The sequence below is a fragment of the Aristolochia californica genome, unplaced genomic scaffold (assembly GCF_029961685.1).
Source record: "Aristolochia californica isolate CCGP_79_NKW_82.1479 unplaced genomic scaffold, dmAriCali1.0.hap1 SCAF_10, whole genome shotgun sequence".
Taxonomy (NCBI): Eukaryota; Viridiplantae; Streptophyta; class Magnoliopsida; order Piperales; family Aristolochiaceae; genus Aristolochia; species Aristolochia californica.
The window spans coordinates 20633312-20651723 of NW_027181771.1; the positions used below are offsets into that span (position 1 = coordinate 20633312).

Consider the following 18412-nt stretch of genomic DNA (forward strand, 5'->3'; position numbering starts at 1 on the left):
AAGTCATACTCATCATCAGTAAGTGTTTTCTTTTCTATTGGAGTAGACTGACCCTCCTTTGTATCACTTACTGAGGCTTGATTAGCCTTAACCCAATCCAGTATGCCGTGGATTTTAAAACATTAATCTATAGTGTGGCCATATTTCCCAAAATGGGTGCATTCCATGTCGTCTGTTCTAACAAAACCATTCGTCCCACCTCTTCCTCGTCCTCCTCTATAATTTCTTCCATAGCCTCGACCGCGGTCGATTGATGTTCTCCTATGCCCGGAGAACATAGTGCATGACACTGCAGTAGGAGCAGGAGAAGAAGAGTCTGGAATGCGGAGTAATGTGGCACATTCATCAACAAAGGTGGGAATAGTAGAAGTGCTATGGAGTTGAATTTTTTCAACTTCTAGATATGGCTTAATGTTTGTTAGGCAAATGGCAATGGCTAAGGCTTCCTTCTATTAGTCTTGGACAGAGACATCGGTGGAGGTAGGCTAAGCTAGCTTCTATTCTTGAAGAATGCCTCTAAAATGAGACAAATATTCATGGATATTTTCTCCTTGTTTAGTGTTGAACATTCTTTGGAGAAAAGCATGTGTAAGTTGTTGGAGCTAGAGTAGAACTTATCACATGTCTCCAAAATTTGTTTGGCTGTGTCAAAATGAATAACATTGTTGGAGACATGTTCTTCCATGTTGTTGATGAGCCAACTAATTACCAAAGCGTCATTTTTTAGCCACTTAGCATAAGCAACATCTTCTTCATCAATGGATGGCCCAAGTTTATTGAGGTGACCAAGTAGGTCCCTTGTTATAAGGAAACATCAAACTGATGTGGACCAACTCAAGAAATTTGATATCCCTCGCAATGGTATGGTAGTAATCTTGAGAATATCATTCTTGTTACCTTTGTATTCTTCAGCCATAAGAGGCAAGTCTAGGGTAATAATGTACTCAAATTAGAAGTAGCCTAAGTAAGCGGCTTGGAGATTCGAGTGCAGCCAAGGCTAACTCGGGTAAATGAGAGGAGAACCTGAGCTTATCAAGTCTTTAGGTAGGAGGGAAGCCTCTTAGGCCAGACAACTTGCTGACCAAAAATTTCTATAATTAATTTTCTAGTCATCCTTGTATAGAATAGAAAAAATCAATCAATAAGCATGAGATCAAGTAAGTTAAGGTAGCAATTCCGAATTTGATCTTTCCATGATCATTCCAAAAATATATTTGACTCAAGCTTGGGACTAACCAATCTAGATTTAATTCCTCATCAATTAGGCAAAGGACCACTTCCTTTCTTTTTTTGTGCTTGATTCCTTTTATGTAAAATATTGTTATGGTCCCGGATCTGACACATAGACTCGTAGGGAAGAGGACGAAGATCAAGCCAAAGGGAAGTTTGAAAACCCTAGGTTCGTTAAGGAGAAAGAACACCTCTAAGCTCATTGAGGAGAACTCAAAATCTTGTTTATCCTAAAATCAATGCTTGTTTTTCTCATTACTCTTATCCCTTAAATAAGGTTCACACTTACAAGGTTTAAGATAAATTATTTCAAAAATACCCCTATAAATGAAATATTTCAAAAATACCCATGTGGCCTAAAACTGAAATAAAATAAAGTAAATTAAAGAAAAACAATTAAAATAATAATGTTATTGTGTGCATAACATTACACCCCCTGGAAGAAAGAGTTTGTCCTCAAGCTCGAAAGTAGGGTCTGTAAGCCGACGTCTCCACCTATTCCCAAGTAGCATCCGCGGTAGTTATGTCCGCACTCTGGATGCCTAAAACTGGAGCAACCACCCTAGTAACATTGTTTTTTATGGACAAATATAGGGATGCATGCCGAATGTCGCTACATCTCCCCAAACAATATCTCGGCCCTCCCTGAGTCCTGGACTGGTGTGAAACAGCCCCTCACGACGGCCCCCCATTGGCAAGGTTGCAATGCCTACACTTTGCCAACCTTGCAGCAACAACATCATGACCAGCCCCTTGGGTTGAGAAGACTCAGCAGCACTGAACCCTCCCATTTGTTGCACCATGAAACACTCAAAAGCCTAAAACCATCACTGATAACAGGTTCTGGATGGTGACGTTGTATGGTTGAAGGAACTAAATAGGCAGGTAACTGAACAACACTAGAGAGCCCACAGCAAGCTTTTTCCTCATCACCATCATTAGCAGAAAACCCAGCTTTGTATGATCCACCCAGTTGTTCCTTCTCAAAAATCCAGACAGCACATGTTGCTGCTCACTGTCCTAGAGTACCGCAAATACCTCCCCATACGTTGAGATCTCTACCGCTGGTGTTTGAATCCATTTCGGATGAAATTGGTCAGGAAGTTCCAAATGCTGAGGGAAGTGCTGAATAGAGACCACGATGTTGACTACAATAGGAACTATGAGCACTGTTTTCAGCTGTGCCACTTTGGAAGCACTGGTTGCAGCAGTGCCACAGTAGCAGCACTTGTACTCTGGTCATACGCCGCCCAGAATTTAATATTTTGCCCATCAACAGCCAAAAAAATCATTCCCCACAGTAAGACATGCCAAAGCTGGTCAAGAGAACCTTTTGTCGGTGAGAGACTCCTTATCTACCAACAACTTCGCAAAATCAATGGGTTGAAGACAATCTTGAGCAAAGACAACCCCTCTGCCACATAGGATTCCATCTGAGATGAGAGCAATTGCAGGTAAGTCATTAAATACACCACGAGCAGCATCAATGCTCCCCCCATGCACAAGCACATTCAAGTCTTGTCTCATTTGGTCAAAGTTAGAATTTTCCAGGTGGTGCTCAGCGGCATTATATTTTGCAGTTTTTAGATTTTTGTGGGGTTCCCTTATCTTCACTGCAATACCAGCAGCAATAATAAAAATCAGCATCATCTTGGGCTCAAGAACTTCACTAATGGGACATGCATTAAGAACAGAAATAATGTTTGTTGCTGTCCCTGTCCGGCCAAAATTAGCGACATCCTACAGAGGGGTATCTGTTGTGCCCACAACAACAGATAATTGTGTGCCATAAGTCACTGCTGCTACTACTTGCGGAATTATCAGCACTGCTGGCAGCCTAGTGGTCTGCAGTGTCAAAACAGCGCCGTACAATCCAGCAATGCATTGGATTGACCTAGAACAATACGTGGAAAATTCATGCTTCCACTTCTCATAGAAATCAGATAGGACATCATCACGGACTTTACTGGGGTGTTGCGCTATAGCAGCTAGGGCCGAAAACTCAGTCGTCATGTTAGTTGCCAATTTGTACTCACCGAAGGTAAGTTCAGTTATCTTTGGGTCTTCCAGCAGAGCAAGATATGCAAGAGAAAAATTATTTAGGGCTCGTCCGGCCATACTCTCATGATCAAACAAATAAGATTCTGAGCTGTTATTGCTCTTGACTGTTGCTAAAAATTCTTGTTTTAGTTGAAGAGCAAGTTGCTTTTTTATAAATGTCCGTACGGCATGAACAACATCTGGATCTGCAATTGGCATCATGTCCATGATCTCCCCCTCACCTGGTAGTGTCATGGTCTTTGCAATAATTTTTTTGTCCAAGTTAGAATCTCAGCGGAGGCTTTTCCACCCATCCATAAATTTTGGGTTCAAAGGCACTTCTCTATTTTCTTGGAAACTATTGAATTTATGGAAAAGAGAAATACTTCATTGACTTCAATAACTTGTTGTAATAAGAGTACATGAACCTCTATTTATAATAGAGGAAGGTAGTAGAGTCCAATTACAATAAAACTACCCTTGTCCCAATTACATCCAAACTCTAACACTTAAGTAAGTCCTAACATAATTAGGTAAGTCAATATTGACAAAAGACAAATATAACTTAAACTAAAACTCTTCTTGGTCGTGACCCTAAGATAAAGATACTTTTGTGAGTCCTTCTTGATCTTCCAACTGATGTGATAAGGATGCCAGCTCTTGGTAATCATTCCGGGTGCTACTTCTTATGGGCTTGGGCCCATCTTGTGGCCTTCCTTGGTCATGTGGCCCATCTTATAATAATCTTACATATGTGGGCCTTCCTTGGTCATTTGGGTTTGATCTTATGGGCTTGGGCCCATCTTGTGGCCTTCCTTGGTCATGTGGCCCATCTTATAATAATCTTACATATGTGGGCCTTCCTTGGTCATTTGGGTTTGATCTTATCTTCCAACACTCCCCCTCAAGCTAGGGGTGAACAACATGAACTTTCAGCTTGCTGCAAATGATGTATAAAATATTTTTATATAAAATAGCACATCTTCCAATATGCCTTCGTCTTCCAACATTTTCCCTCACGCTATTGCGTCCTTCCATGAGGCCCTACGACATTATAAGTGAGAGTAAAAATCACTCCTAGCTGGTAAGCCATTGCTTCATACTCCAATCTTAATGCTGGATGTAGGGCACACTCCACTGCTATCGGTAGTGTGTCTATCGGCATTGCTCTAAAGTGTCCACCACCGTGTCCCTCCACAAGACAACGACTCTCAAGTGGTAAAAGAAGCCATTACAGGGGTGAGGAGGGGGGATAACATAGATGTAATCTTCAGTTCCTCCATCATGGACTTCCAACCACAAATCATTTTCTTTTTTACGGGGATGAAGTTCCTCCGTCGTGGACTCGCAACCACAAATAATTTTCATCTTTTTGACGGGGATGAAGTTCCTCTCTCATTGACTTCCAACCACAAATAATTTTTATCTTTTTGACAGGGATCAAGTTCCTCCGTCGTGGACTCCCAACCACAAATAATTTTCATCTGTTTGACGAGGATGAAATTCCTCCGTCGTGAACACCCAACCACAAACAATATTGATCTTTGTGACGGGGTAAAATAAATGATGACATGAGGCCATCTCTTATTCAATAATGTTGTCCCAAAAGAGACATAATAGTTGCAGCTGAATATAACATGACCATCTTCCAACACATATAACATGAACCAAATAGTAAACTTTGTCCAAGAACCCATGAAATAATCCGATGTAAAAACTTTGTCAAATTTCTTCATCTTTTGTGATCCCCCTTTCTTGAATATTTTGGTCACATAAACTTATCCACAACATAAGGAATGAAATACCTCTTTCTTGTTCTTCTTCTACTTCTCCCCCTCAAGATGGGAGGTAATGGCAGTGATCCCAGCTTGAACCAAATATCATAGAAGTAGCAATAATCCCAAAAAATAGAGATTTGTAAATAAGCCCTCAAACCTGGGAGAATTAAGATATTTTTCTGATATATCAACTCAAACAGTGACACAAAACAATCAGCATAAATTCTGATTTTTCAATACAACAAGATACCAGATTGACCTTTGATTCTTCCAATTCGAATATATCTTTCAATATAGATCAGATTGACATGAAATGTTTTCCATCTAAAACAAGACTTAAATACATTTCATCCAAGTACAATTTAACTTCATTAAATATAAATATCATAAGATAAATAATCTGATATTTTTTGGTCTCTGTCATCTGACAAAACTAAGTTCTGTTTCTCCAATTTTTCCTGAATGACCATTAACTCTTCCAAGATAAATATCTCCTTATAAAAAAATCATATAGAGAATTGGTTGAATAGGTAAGACAATAGACTTACTTATCTTTCGTTTGATATATAATTCTCCATATAAAGTTTCTTTCTTAATGGCATAAAATACCTCGAAAATTGATGCTTTCTGCTGCCGCTCGAACCTCTTTTTCAATCTGACCTTTCTTGTTTCAAATATCGATTTCTCTTTGTTGATAACTCAGATAAAAAAATTTTTGAATATGTAAAATAATAGACTTACAGATATTTCTTTTGATATATATTTCTTCATATAAAGTCTAGTTCTTGATAGCAAAAAATACCTCGGAATCTGAAGATTTCTGCTACTGCTAGAACCTTTTTGGAAACTGACCTTCGCTCATTGAAATATCGATATATCTCTGTCGATAACTCCGATTGGAACAAATCATTCTTATTTTTAAAGTAGACTCAAATATATTTCTGTAAATATATAAATTTCAATATGAAAAACTATGTATAGAGGTTAAAATCACAACGAAATCTACAGGTTTAGTATTTAGAGAAAAAAAAATAACTACGAACCTAGACCTAGGGTTTAGGGTTTAGAGAAGAGAATCACATTACCACAGAACCTGCTCTGATACCATGTTGAATTTATGGGAAAGAGAAATACTTCATTGACTTCAATAACTTGTAGTAATCAGAGTACATGAACCTCTATTTATAATAGAGGAAGGTAGTAGAGTCCAATTACAATAAAACTACCATTGTCCCAATTACACCCAAACTCTAACACTTAAGATAAGTCCTAACATAAACAGGTAACTCAATATTGATAAAAGACAAATATAACTTAAACTAAAACTCTTATTGGTCGTGACCCTAAGATAGAGATACTTTTGTGAGTCCTTCTTGATCTTCCAACTGATGTGATAAGGATGCCAGCTCTTGGTAATCATTTTGGGTCCTACTTCTTATGGGCTTGGGCCCATCTTATGGGCCTTCCTTGGTCATGTGGCCCATCTTATAATAATCTTACATATGTGGGCCTTTCTTGGTCATTTGGGCTTGATCTTATCGTCCAATAGAAACCAGTAACAACGTTCAACATCAGTTTCCTTGCCAATAGTTGTCCTGCCTCCCAACGATTGAATTCATCTTAATCGTAGGAAAGAAGGAAAAATAAATCACTGTCCAAAAGATCAGAATCAAGATGTATAGGAGCACTGAAACCACTTGATATAGAAGGTATAGGCCGCTCGAATATATTAGGAAATACAAATTCTCCATCCTTCTTAGTAACTCGAAGAACTGTAGTGGAGACTGGCTGACCATCAATAATCTCAATTTCAAGTAAACCATTATGATATACTGACGTGAGAGGAATGTCTTCTCCATTTGAATTGAGGAGGCCAACTACCACCAATATAAACATGGACTCTTTCACTGGTTGACCAAGTGTTGATGGGACCTCTTGGCTGAATTTCAAGGAAAAATTCCTGGCCTCGGATTGTATGAGGAGGTAACCATCACCTTGGGTGTTCTAGCTTAGGAGTACCCTAGTAAAAAAAATTCAAAATCTGCACCATTCGCATCTCTCATTGCAATTGTACCCGTAGGCAGGATACCAGTTGTACCTTTGGGGAGACATGGCGAAGAGGGTGAAGAAGGTGAAGATAACTGAGCTTGCGAAGGGAAGCTCACCCTGGACCTCGTAACGGAGAATCCGACCTTGGACCTCAGAGAGGGAGAATCCGACCTTGCCTATTTTTTAATTGATCAAAGATTTTCTTTTTTATTACATTCCAATGACATCCCTTAAATAGGGCTAATGACCACAAAGTTTAGAGAATTACAATTGTGCCCATTCTATGGCATTTAACATGAAAATAAACTAAATGACTACTTAACTGACTCCGTCAAGGTAATTGACTCGGCCACGGTGTCCCAGCCTGACTCGGCTCATTATTTCGTCCATAACACATGCTTTGATCAGAAAATATTGAGTTACTACATCTTTTATATTAGCATCATCTTGGTTAATATAGGTGTGTTTAATCTATGCTATCTTCGGTTATAAATATCAATTTTTTATACTAATACAGCTTGTGGATTTCTATTTCTTTATTTTTTGAATGAAGCCTTGCTATTCCATTGATGGTTCCATGGTGTTTCATGATTTAAAGGCTATATTTACATATATTGAAGATTGAAGGTATCATAGTTCAATTTTATTTTATTTTATTTTATTGCACTCTTGAAGATACTTGCATTAGTGCAAGGATTTTATTTAAAAAAAATACATGTTGTTCTCTGACATTGGAAGGCATTATATCACTAATAATGACTCATGATCCACTTTCCTAAGAGTTTAAAAGGAAAAAATGGAAAGAAAAAGTTGGAATTACATGATTAGTTGGCACATATAGAAAGAAAATTCCTTCTTCAGAAGATCCACAAAATTGATTAAGATCTCATGTTTTTTTTTTTTTGTATAATTTTGCATACTTTGATCTTCTCATTGGATTATATCCCTTGTGAGACAAAATTAGATAGCCTTACCAAAAACCAATTTAAGGAAAAAGGCAACAAAGGCTGGTTTTGTTGGTTAGTGGTTGGTGCCAAACAACTAGAAGGAAAAGTTCCTTCTTTAAAGGATCTCCAAGAAATCCGAGATCTTCTTCTTGGTATGATTACTGATTAATTCCCTTAATTATCCCCTTGCCTAAAATATTTAAGGCAAGTCATGGATTGAGATTGATTTGCTGAAGTGGCACCTAAGACACTAAAGGAATGTTTCCTATTTTATTTTTGGAAAGTGGCTGATTGAGGAAGATCTTTTTTTATTTGATTTATTGGTGAATATTCTTTCCTAAGTGAAAATGCATCTCATGCGCTATCTATTTGTTGATCTCAGCCAGCATGCACTTTCTTTATTTGGTGCACGATTAGTTGTTGCAAATATTTCCTTGGTTTTTTTTTATAGATCTTTGTCCTTTCCCAAATTGGTTCCTGCCCAAGTTGGCCTTGTTCTCCCTTCTCTTGGGTTGGTTCATATTTTTTGTGGTTTCTTTATTGGCTTGATTCAAGGTGCTTCCATTACTCATATCAGACTTATAAGTTTCTTTTACAAGTATTCTTTTGTGCCTCCCTCTCAGGTTACAACTCTTCTAGAAGTTTTTTTTCATCTCTAATGGTTGAAGATCACATGGGGAGAAAGAGTGACATACTGACGATTACCACTATACCCTTGAAATGGTTATCTAATTACTTGTGCTGGTCACAATCGGTTAAAATGTTTCTCACTACACGAGACCTCTTAGGACATCTCACCACACCAACTCCACCAATTGATGAGGAGGACAACTCCTCTATTAGGTGGTTAAAGAATGATACATTGGTAATCAGCTGATTGATAAATAGCATGGAGAAACATGCGATCCACCTTGAGACAGCCAAACAGATATGGGATATTTGTGTGAAACTGTACTCCAGCACAGAGAACCTCCATAAACAATATGATGTTATTCAGAACATGTTCAATACCAAGAAAGGGGACAACCCACATGAGTTCTTGGAACGGTTTTGGGGGGCTGATTTTTTATGAACTCAATAACGAGCCATGTAACTCAGCGGCACCGTGGTTGAGTCATTGAGTACTGAGTCCCTTAGTTTTATATTTCTATTTTTATATCAGTCATGAGTAAATATGCCTCAGGGGTATTCTTGTAACTTTTGCCCTAAACTTTGGTTGGCGTCAAGCATATGTAGGAGGGAAGATGGAATATGAAGAGGCAAGTATTATTTTAGCCAATAAAAGGATCCCGAGTTCTCCTTGACGAGCTCAGGGTTGGAGTTCCCCATTAAGCTCTAGTTTTCCCTCTGATCTCTTCTTCTCCTCCCCGTTGCCCTTTCCGTTTTGTAGAGTTCAACCCAAAACAGAAGCACTCAACCATTCACTGGTTTCATGTGTTGTTGTTTAGTTTGCAGTTGAGCAGAGCAGGGCCTTACCATTCCATTCTGACGATCACATGGGTGTGCTATTGTTCAGTTTTAGTCGAGCAGAGTAGGGAGATTACAATCCCTTCCAGCGAGCAGAGCAGGTGCAGTTGTTTGTTTTGAACCAACTTACCAGTAAGGTGCTGCCCAGTTCCCGCTAAGAACAACAGGGCTGCTATTCAGATCTCGCTAAGCCCGGCAGTCTACTATTGTTCTGTAATTGAGAGTAACATTGGTGGCTACCCAGTGCCCACCGACAGCAGCAGTGGGCTGCTATCCAGATCTAGCCGAGCCCTGTAGTCTACGGCTGCCCCCTATTAAATGAGCACACTAGTGGGTTGATACCCACTCCCAACAAAGAACAACAGAGTCTAGGTCGAGTACCTCAGAGAGTTTCCGTCCAGCCCCAACCCAGAACAGACGTGGAAGACTTAATCTCTCAACTCTGGATCTATCCATCCTACGCCATGTTACACGATCTATGACTAGGGACCCTAACATCTTGGTATCAGAGCAGGGTAACATGGGGGACCCATCCCAAAGTGAAGAGCTAAGAAACCTTGCCATAGAATTAAGGGCAAAAAATGCAGCTCGAATGAAAGAAATGATGGAACATATCACAAGCAGAGTCTCTGAGATTATGGCTGGATTAACCAACCCCCAGACACAACACGAAGGATGGAAGAGCACTCTTATAGCAGAGGAGGCGAACAGTACTTTGGGCGCAATGGTCTACCGGCACAAGGGGAGGGTCAGTACCCAGGTACACCAAACGTGATTTTCCCACCTACACCAAGTTCATCAACCCCTTTATTAGGCTACATAGATGTGGAAAAAAATCCTCACAAAGGCACATCTGACATGGACAAGGTGAGATTAATTGCTTTCAACTTGCTGGATGAAGCTCAACTCTAGTTCCATCAAGTGGAATTGGACCGCCTGGTCATGGATTGGGAAGAGTTTAAAGAGTTGTGCATGATACGGTTCGGACCGCAAGCTTACAGAAACCCTTTGGGGGACTTGGTCTTGTTAAGACAGACCGGTTATGTGGAAGCATACCAAACTCAATTTCAGGAAAAATTAGCTCAAGCCAGCCACCTAGTTCGAAGAGACTTGCACATAAATCTGTTCACAACAGGGCTTAATGATTCATTGAAGCTGGAGGTGGAGCTCCACGTGCCTACTGATTTTGGGCGAGCTATGAATTTGGCTCAGGCAATGGAAGCAAGACAGCACATTCAGAATAGGAGTGATTGGCAAGGGGGGAGAACCAGTGCACTCGGGTGGCAACGGGGGAGGAATTATTCGCCTCCGATGTCAGGGCCACCAACATCACCAACCAAACTTACTACAGGCCATACTGTGGCAGCAACCACTAGAACCAGCAACTCACCACCCCCATATATAAGAAAATTAACCAGGAAGGAAATGGCTGACCAAAGAGTGAACTTCTGCTATAATTGTGACGAACCTTACCGGGCTGGCCACCATTGTAAAAGATTGTTTTGGTTGAAGTTGGAAGCATGGGTCGAGGAAGAAGAACCAACTGACGATACTCCAGAGGAGGCTGAAGCAGAAATTTCCTTACATGCCTTTACCGGACAGAAGTCAACCAAAACCATGCAAGTGCGAGCCAAGGTTACTGACCAGGAACTGGTGGGGTTAATGGACTCGGGCAGCACACACAACTTCCTCAGCGTGACAGCGGCGAAACACCTCTGACTTGGGATCCACTCTCACCCAATTTCCATGGTTTTAGTTGCCAATTGTGAGAAGGTTCTGAGCTACAGGGTCAGCAAGGAGGTACAATTTTCCAATGGTAACCCTCACTTTACCACTGAATGTTTTGTCATTCCTCTAGCCGGATTTGATATGGTGCTCGGGGTTAAGTGGTTGCAAGCATTATGCCCAATTTTGTGGGACTTCTCGGCGTTAACAATGAGCTTTGTCAGATGGCAAACAAGTGTTGTGAAGGGGCAGTCATGCTGCAGCCACCCCCATGTCCACCTATTACACAAGCAGCAACCATCGGGCAACAATATAGACAAGTTACTAGAGGAGTTCACCGACTTGTTTCGGGAGCCATCTGGGCTCCCCCCATTGAGGCAGTATGACCACCAAATTTGTTTAAAAGCCAGATCAAATGCAGTGGTGGTTAGACCCTATAAGTATCCACACCTCCAAAAAGATAAAATAGAAATGGCAGTGCAAGACCATGCTGGAACAGGGCCTTATCCGCAGCAGCCGTTCCCCATTTTCTTCACCGGTTATACTAGTTAAGAAGCATGATGGCACATGGCGGTTCTGTGTGGACTACAGGAGCTCAATGCAAAACTCATCAAATACAAGTTTCCCATACATATGGTGGACTATCTATGGGGCTAATTGCATGGGTCAATAATTTTTACCATGCTGGATTTGAGATTGGGCTATCACCAAATCAGAATGCATCCGCCAGATATCAAGAGAACCGCATTATGTACTCACCATGGACACTTCGAATTCATGGTGATGCCTTTCGGGTTATCCAATGCACCATCCACCTTTCAGGCTTTGATGAATGAGGTATTCCATGATTGACTTTGAAAATTTGTGTTGGTTTTCTTTGATGATATTCTCATTTATAGCAAATCAAGAGCACAACATTTTGAAGACTTACTTCTTGTTTTCCAACTCCTCCGAGCACATCATCTCTTCATGAAACACTCCAAATGTTCATTTGGGAAGGCCCATGTCGCCTATCTTGGCCACATCATCCCAGCAGAGGGCGTCACAGTGGACCCAGAAAAAATTACAGCAATCACCAACTAGCCTCAACCGCACAACATTTCAGCCTTAAGAGGATTTTTGGGGCTAGCAGGCCATTATCGGAAATTTATACAGAATTACGATCCACTGGCCAGTCCATTGACCAATCTTTTCAAGCACAACGCCTTCATTTGGGAGGATGCAGCAACGAAATCATTCAGGGCACTCAAGCAGGCTTTAGCTTCCACTCCAATCCTGAAATTGCTGGACTTTGAGACCCTATTTGTGGTGGAGTGTGTTAGGGGGAGGTATTGGGGCGGTACTAAAGCAAGCACAACACCCCATTACATATTTTAGCTAGAAACTAGCAGCACATCACCAGAAATTACCCCGCTTATGAGCGTGAGCTGATTGGGTAGGCCAAGGCGGTTCAACACTGGCGGCCTTACTTGTGGGGATGCACTTTCCTCATCCACATTGACCACTATAGCCTCAAATTTTTTCTAGTACAGCGCATCTCGACGTCTCCACAACAACACTGAATTAGCAAATTATTGGGGTTTAACTTCAAAGTGGAACACAAGCCGAGCAAATTGAACAAGGGGGTTGATGCTTTATCTCGACATATGGAGGAACCGCAACAAGTCTATGCGGTTAGCCAGCCAAGGTCCCTCTTGCTCGATTCCATTAAAAAGGACCAGTGGACTAGCCCAGTTCTCCGGGAGCTATCTCAGAAGATCACTGTGGGAACCATGGACTCCAGGTGGGCTATCCATGACAACACCATTTTTTATGGCAATCACATTTATTTAATGCACTCCTCTCCCTTGGTTGCCGTAATTTTATCTACCTACCATGATAGCACTCACAAGAGCATTCAAAAGACGTTGCATTGGATCAGGGCCAATTTTTACTAGCAAGGCAAGAAGTCGGCAATTGTAGAGCATGTAGCCTCGTGTCATACCTGTCAATGCAACAAGGCTGAACATTTATCACCAGTGGGCGTCCTTCAACCACTCACCCTTCCCACACAGGTTTGGGCAGATATTTCCATGGACTTCATTGATGGCCTTCCCAAAACCTTTGGCAAATCTATCCTATTGGTGGTGGTTGACAGATTCTCAAAGTATGCTCACTTTATCCCTTTGGAGCATCCATGTATGGCTTCATGAGTCGCTCAAGTGTTTTTCGACAATATTGTTCGTTTGCATGGCATTCCGAAGTCCATTATGAGCGATCGTGATGTGGTCTTCACTAGCCACTTTTAAAGAGTGCTCTTCCAATTATGTTGTACCATGTTGAACTTTTCCTCTTCTTATCACCCGAAATCCAATGGGCAGATTGAGGTTGTTAACCGCACGATGGAAATGTACTTAAGGTGCTTCATAGACGGTGGCTGGAATGGCTCCCTTGGGCCGAATATTTCAACAATACGTCATTCCATACCGCCTTGCAAGCCACAACATTCAAGGTCCTCTACGGTATGGATCCACCCTGGTTGCTACACTATATGGCCGGTTCCACCTGAGTTGACACCCTTGACCAGGCACTGCTGGACCGTGATCAAGTACTTCAAGTACCCACCCAACGTATCCAAAACGTTGAGGCCAGGATGAAAGCCTACTATGACGAGGGCCACCAAGATGTGACCTAACACCCCGGTGACTATGTGTGGCTTCACCTCAAACCCTACCATCAACAATCTGTGGCTGGCCTCCGCTACAAGCTATCTCCAAAATTTTTTGGGCTCTTTTAGGTTCTCCAACACATTGGCCAAGTGGCGTACCAGCTGCAACTTCCACCAGATGCTCAATTGCACGACTTTCATGTGTCCCTCCTCAAACCCTTCAGGGGTCCAGCACCACCTCCGCCTCCATTCTTACCGCTAGTAAAGGAGGGGAATGTTATTTTCTCTCCAGCCACAGTCTTGCAAGCCCGCCAACTTCATAACAAGTGGGAGGTTCTCATCCAGTGGGCTGACACAGATGCAGCAGTGGCCACATGGGAAGATGTGGAGATATTTCGTTGGGCCTATCTGTTATGGTCCCTAGCCATGGATCTGGTAAATCGATGAGGTAATTGTGAATCCAGCACTGTATTAGGGTTCTTGGTCTCGGCAATGAAGAAATGAACTTCCTTTCCTTACCTGTTCTCGGTAGGATTGAAAAGGAGTTTCCTTTTCTTAGTCTTCTACATAAATAAAATACTTCTCTTGCTTTTCTTGGCCAGGAAGGGCTAAACCCTTTTTGCTGCTCACGTCTAAGAGGGTAGGGGCCCTCTAGAAAGGTTGCTGCTGCCCACGTAGGATAGACTAGGACTTCCTAACCCTCCCTTACTCAGTTAGAGGATAAAGCTGCCTCTTTTAGATGTGTTGCTCGATTAGGAACTCAAGACTTCCCTTTTGTTGCTCGGATTGAAGGAAAATTATTCCCTCATGCTTCTGTAAATGTGGAAGAGGCTAAAGCCCCTCCTTGAACTCGAAAAATAGTAACTCAAGTCCCTCTCCCTTATCTTGGATAATCTCAATGCAAAGCAGAATTCAAAGAGAGAAGAAACAAAACTCAAATCTAGAGAACCATACCTGGAGCTCATCTAGGAGACCTCCCAACCCTATAGCTCATCAAGGAGAACTCCAAACCTTGTTTAACCTAATTCAATACTTGCCTTTTGTCTTTTTCTCAACCCTCTAAATAGGGTTTGACGTCATAAGTGTTTTAGGGCTAAAAATGACAATTCTACCCCAGCGTCTTTGCTCATTACATAATTAATGAAAAAATATACTTAAAGCAATATAAAATATGAAATTTAAAAGTAATAAACTCAGTGAGTCATTGCCTCCTTCTTTAGGTGACTCGCCGTATTATTGAGCCCACAACATCTGCCCCCCCCCCTGGAGAAAGAGCTCGTCCTCAAGTACATAAAATGGGTAGACTTGTTGGAAGTTGGCTAGCTACTCCCATGTCACATTTTCTTTTTCAGGGTCCTTCCACTGTACAAGAATCTCCCATTGGTCATCAATCCGACGGGCCCGTAATACCGTAGCTGGAGTAAGAATAACATGTCCATTGTCCACTGGAGGAAGAGACGGAATTGCCGATGGAGGTGGACCTTTAAATGGTTTAAGTAATGAAACATGGAACACATCATGCAATTTAGCCATTGTGGTAAGTTGCAATTGAAATGCTACTGACCCGATACATCGAATAATAGCCAAAGGCCCAAAGTATTTTGGGGAGAGTTTATGAAGTTGTTGGCCCACTAGTGAGTGTTGATGGTAAGGATGGAGCCGTAACTCGACATAGTCACCTTCCTTGTATTCAATATCCCAATGTCCCTTGTCATAGAAGTCCTTCATACGAACATGTGCTTTGAGGAGGCGATCTAAAATATTTTGTAGCACCTGGTCCCGTTCCAAAAGTGCGTGATCGAAAGATTCCACGCGGATGGAGCCCCGAGTATATGATAGAAGCTGAGGCGGATCTCTGCCATAGAAAATGGTGAAGGGAGTAGATTGTAATGCTATGTGGAAGGAGGTGTTGTAACAATATTACGCCCACAGTAGCTATTGCACACAGGTTTTAGGACGATCGCCCACAAGACATCGGAGATACATTTCCACAATGCGGTCAATGACCTCTGTTTGTCTGTCTATTTGAGGATGATATGATTATGAGAACTTCAACTTGGTGTCGCAGAGACGAAACAGTTCACACCAAAAAGTGTTGGTAAAAACCGCATCCCGATCATTGACAATTGATTATGGAATACCATGTAAATGAACAATATGCTCGAGAAATATCTATGCCACTCTAGATGATGTATATGGGTGAGCCATGAAGTGAGCCTATTTTGAGAATTGGTCCACCACCACAAATAATATCGACTTGCCAGAAGATAGTGAGACCTTCGACGAAGTCCATAGAAATATTGGCCCACACCAATGTAGGAAGTGCCAAAGGTTGCAAGAGACAGGCTGGACTTAAGTGTTCAGCCATGTTACGTTGGCAAACTTGACAGGATGTTACATATGCTGCAATAGAGGTGTTCACACCCTGCCAATAGAAATCCACTCGTATGCGATGCAAGGTTTTCTGGATGCCTTCATGAGTACTGTTTTGGTATGCTGAAATGGTGGCTGAAACCAAATCTGAAGTGTATAGGATATATAAGTGCGAGTGACAATAAATAAGAGAATCCTGAATGGTCCATCTAGAGTCCATGGCCCCCTCTGTAATTTTCTTGAGCATATCGAGATGAACTGGATTGCTGGCATTTTCATCCTTCACCAAATCTAAAAGAAGAAAATGAGGCTGGCAGATAGCATATAGAAGTGGCGGGGTCTCCAAACGTCGGGACAAAGCATCGTTGTGAGTTGCTGCTCCAGCAAATATTTGAGGCTGTAATGATCAGTCTGAATAAGAAATGCATGACCCAATAAATACGAGTGCCAATGTTGGACAGCTTTGGCCAACCCGATTAACTCATGTTCATATGCTGGCAATTAGTGATGTTGTTCTGCCAGCTGGCGACTGAAATATGCAATAGGGTGAAAGTTTTTTTGTAGAATGGCCCCAATGCCCCCACCTGATGCGTCGACCTCATATAACTTCTCAAAATTGGGAAGTTGCAGAACTGGTATGGATGCAAGAGCTAATTTGATATCTTAAAAGAACTGAATAGCCTACTCATTCAAAATAAAGGAATTTTTCTTGAGGAGGTTTGTCAATGGTGTAGTAATCAGTCCATAATTTTGGATAAATCTCCTGTAATAACCTGCCAATCTCAAAAACCCTCACAAAACCAAGGTATTCATAGGTTGCGGCCAATCTGCAATAGCCTGAATTTTCTCAGAATCCACTGTGAATCCATCATGTGAAATAATATGGCCGAGATAGACCACAAATGCTCTAAATGCTGATGTCTAGGCTAGTTGTAAATGAGTATGTCATCAAAGAAAATAAGTACAAATTTACAAAGATTGTTGCGGAATACCTCATTCATTAATGCCTGAAATGTGGATGGGGCGTTGGATAACCCAAATGGCATGACGACAAATTCAAAGTGTCCATGATGAGTGCAAAAAGTCATTTTCTCGATGTCGTCTGGGTCCATACAAACTTGATGATATCCTGAGGGCATGTCCAATTTGGTGAATATATGAGAACCGTGCAATTCATCTAAAAACTCCTCCACCACCACAATAGGGAACTTATCTTTTACAGTTTGGGTATTCAATTCCCGATCATCAACACAGAAATGCCATGTACCATCTTGTTTTTTTATGAGGAGGACTGGTGATGAGAATGGGGAACGGCTGCTGCGAATAAGGCCATATCTAGCATTGTTTGGCACTATCATTCAATTTTGTCTTTCTGGAGATGTGTGTACCGATAAGGTCGAATGACCACCACTTCTAATCCCTATTTTAAACATATCTGATGGTCACAATGCCTCAAGAGAGACAACCCCGAGGTCCCTTGGAACAAGTTCAAGAATTCATCCAGAAGATTATCTATATTGCTGTCTGGATTGTCATGTGAGTGAATCATATGAATTTGATGGGGCTTGTCCACATGACTACCCTATAATAATACTTGTTGTCCGCCCATTGCAAAACTCATAGTTAAACCAGTAAAATCCCGTAAAATAGGGCCGAGTGTTTGCAACGATTTAATACCCAAAACCCTATCGAACCCAGTTAGAGGTATGACAAAAAATTCAAAATAAAAGAAAGTTGTACTGATTGAGAACTTAACTTTTTTTTTGATGTCGTAGCTCGGGACATTTTCTCCATTGGCAACAGAAATAGTTGTTGTTGAGAGTCGCAGTATCTATAGTTGAAAGTTTTGAGCAGCAGTCCAACTGAGAAATTTATGTGTACTTCTCGAATCCACAAGGTTGACAAGGTCCTGGTCCATCACTCAAGTACGGACTTGCATTATTTTGGCAGATTTCTATCCTGTAATGGCATGAAGAGAGATTTTTGGTGGATCCTCCTCAGTAGAATCAATCTGTAGTGGTTCTGTGATTTCATCGACCTCTAACCAGAACAACCGTCTACTCTAATGGCCTACCCTGTATGTTTCATCACAATTGTAACATAAGTTCTTTCCTCTGCGCTCCGCCATCTCCCCACTAGTTAATTTTTGAATATAC

The 18412-nt window shown here is 41.3% G+C and overlaps 1 pseudogene; it reads right to left on the reverse strand.

The window, feature by feature from the left end:
* Positions 1 to 6533: 6533 nt before the first annotated feature.
* On the reverse strand, positions 6534 to 9967 carry LOC137942887 (puromycin-sensitive aminopeptidase-like; annotated as a pseudogene).
* Positions 9968 to 18412: the final 8445 nt, after the last annotated feature.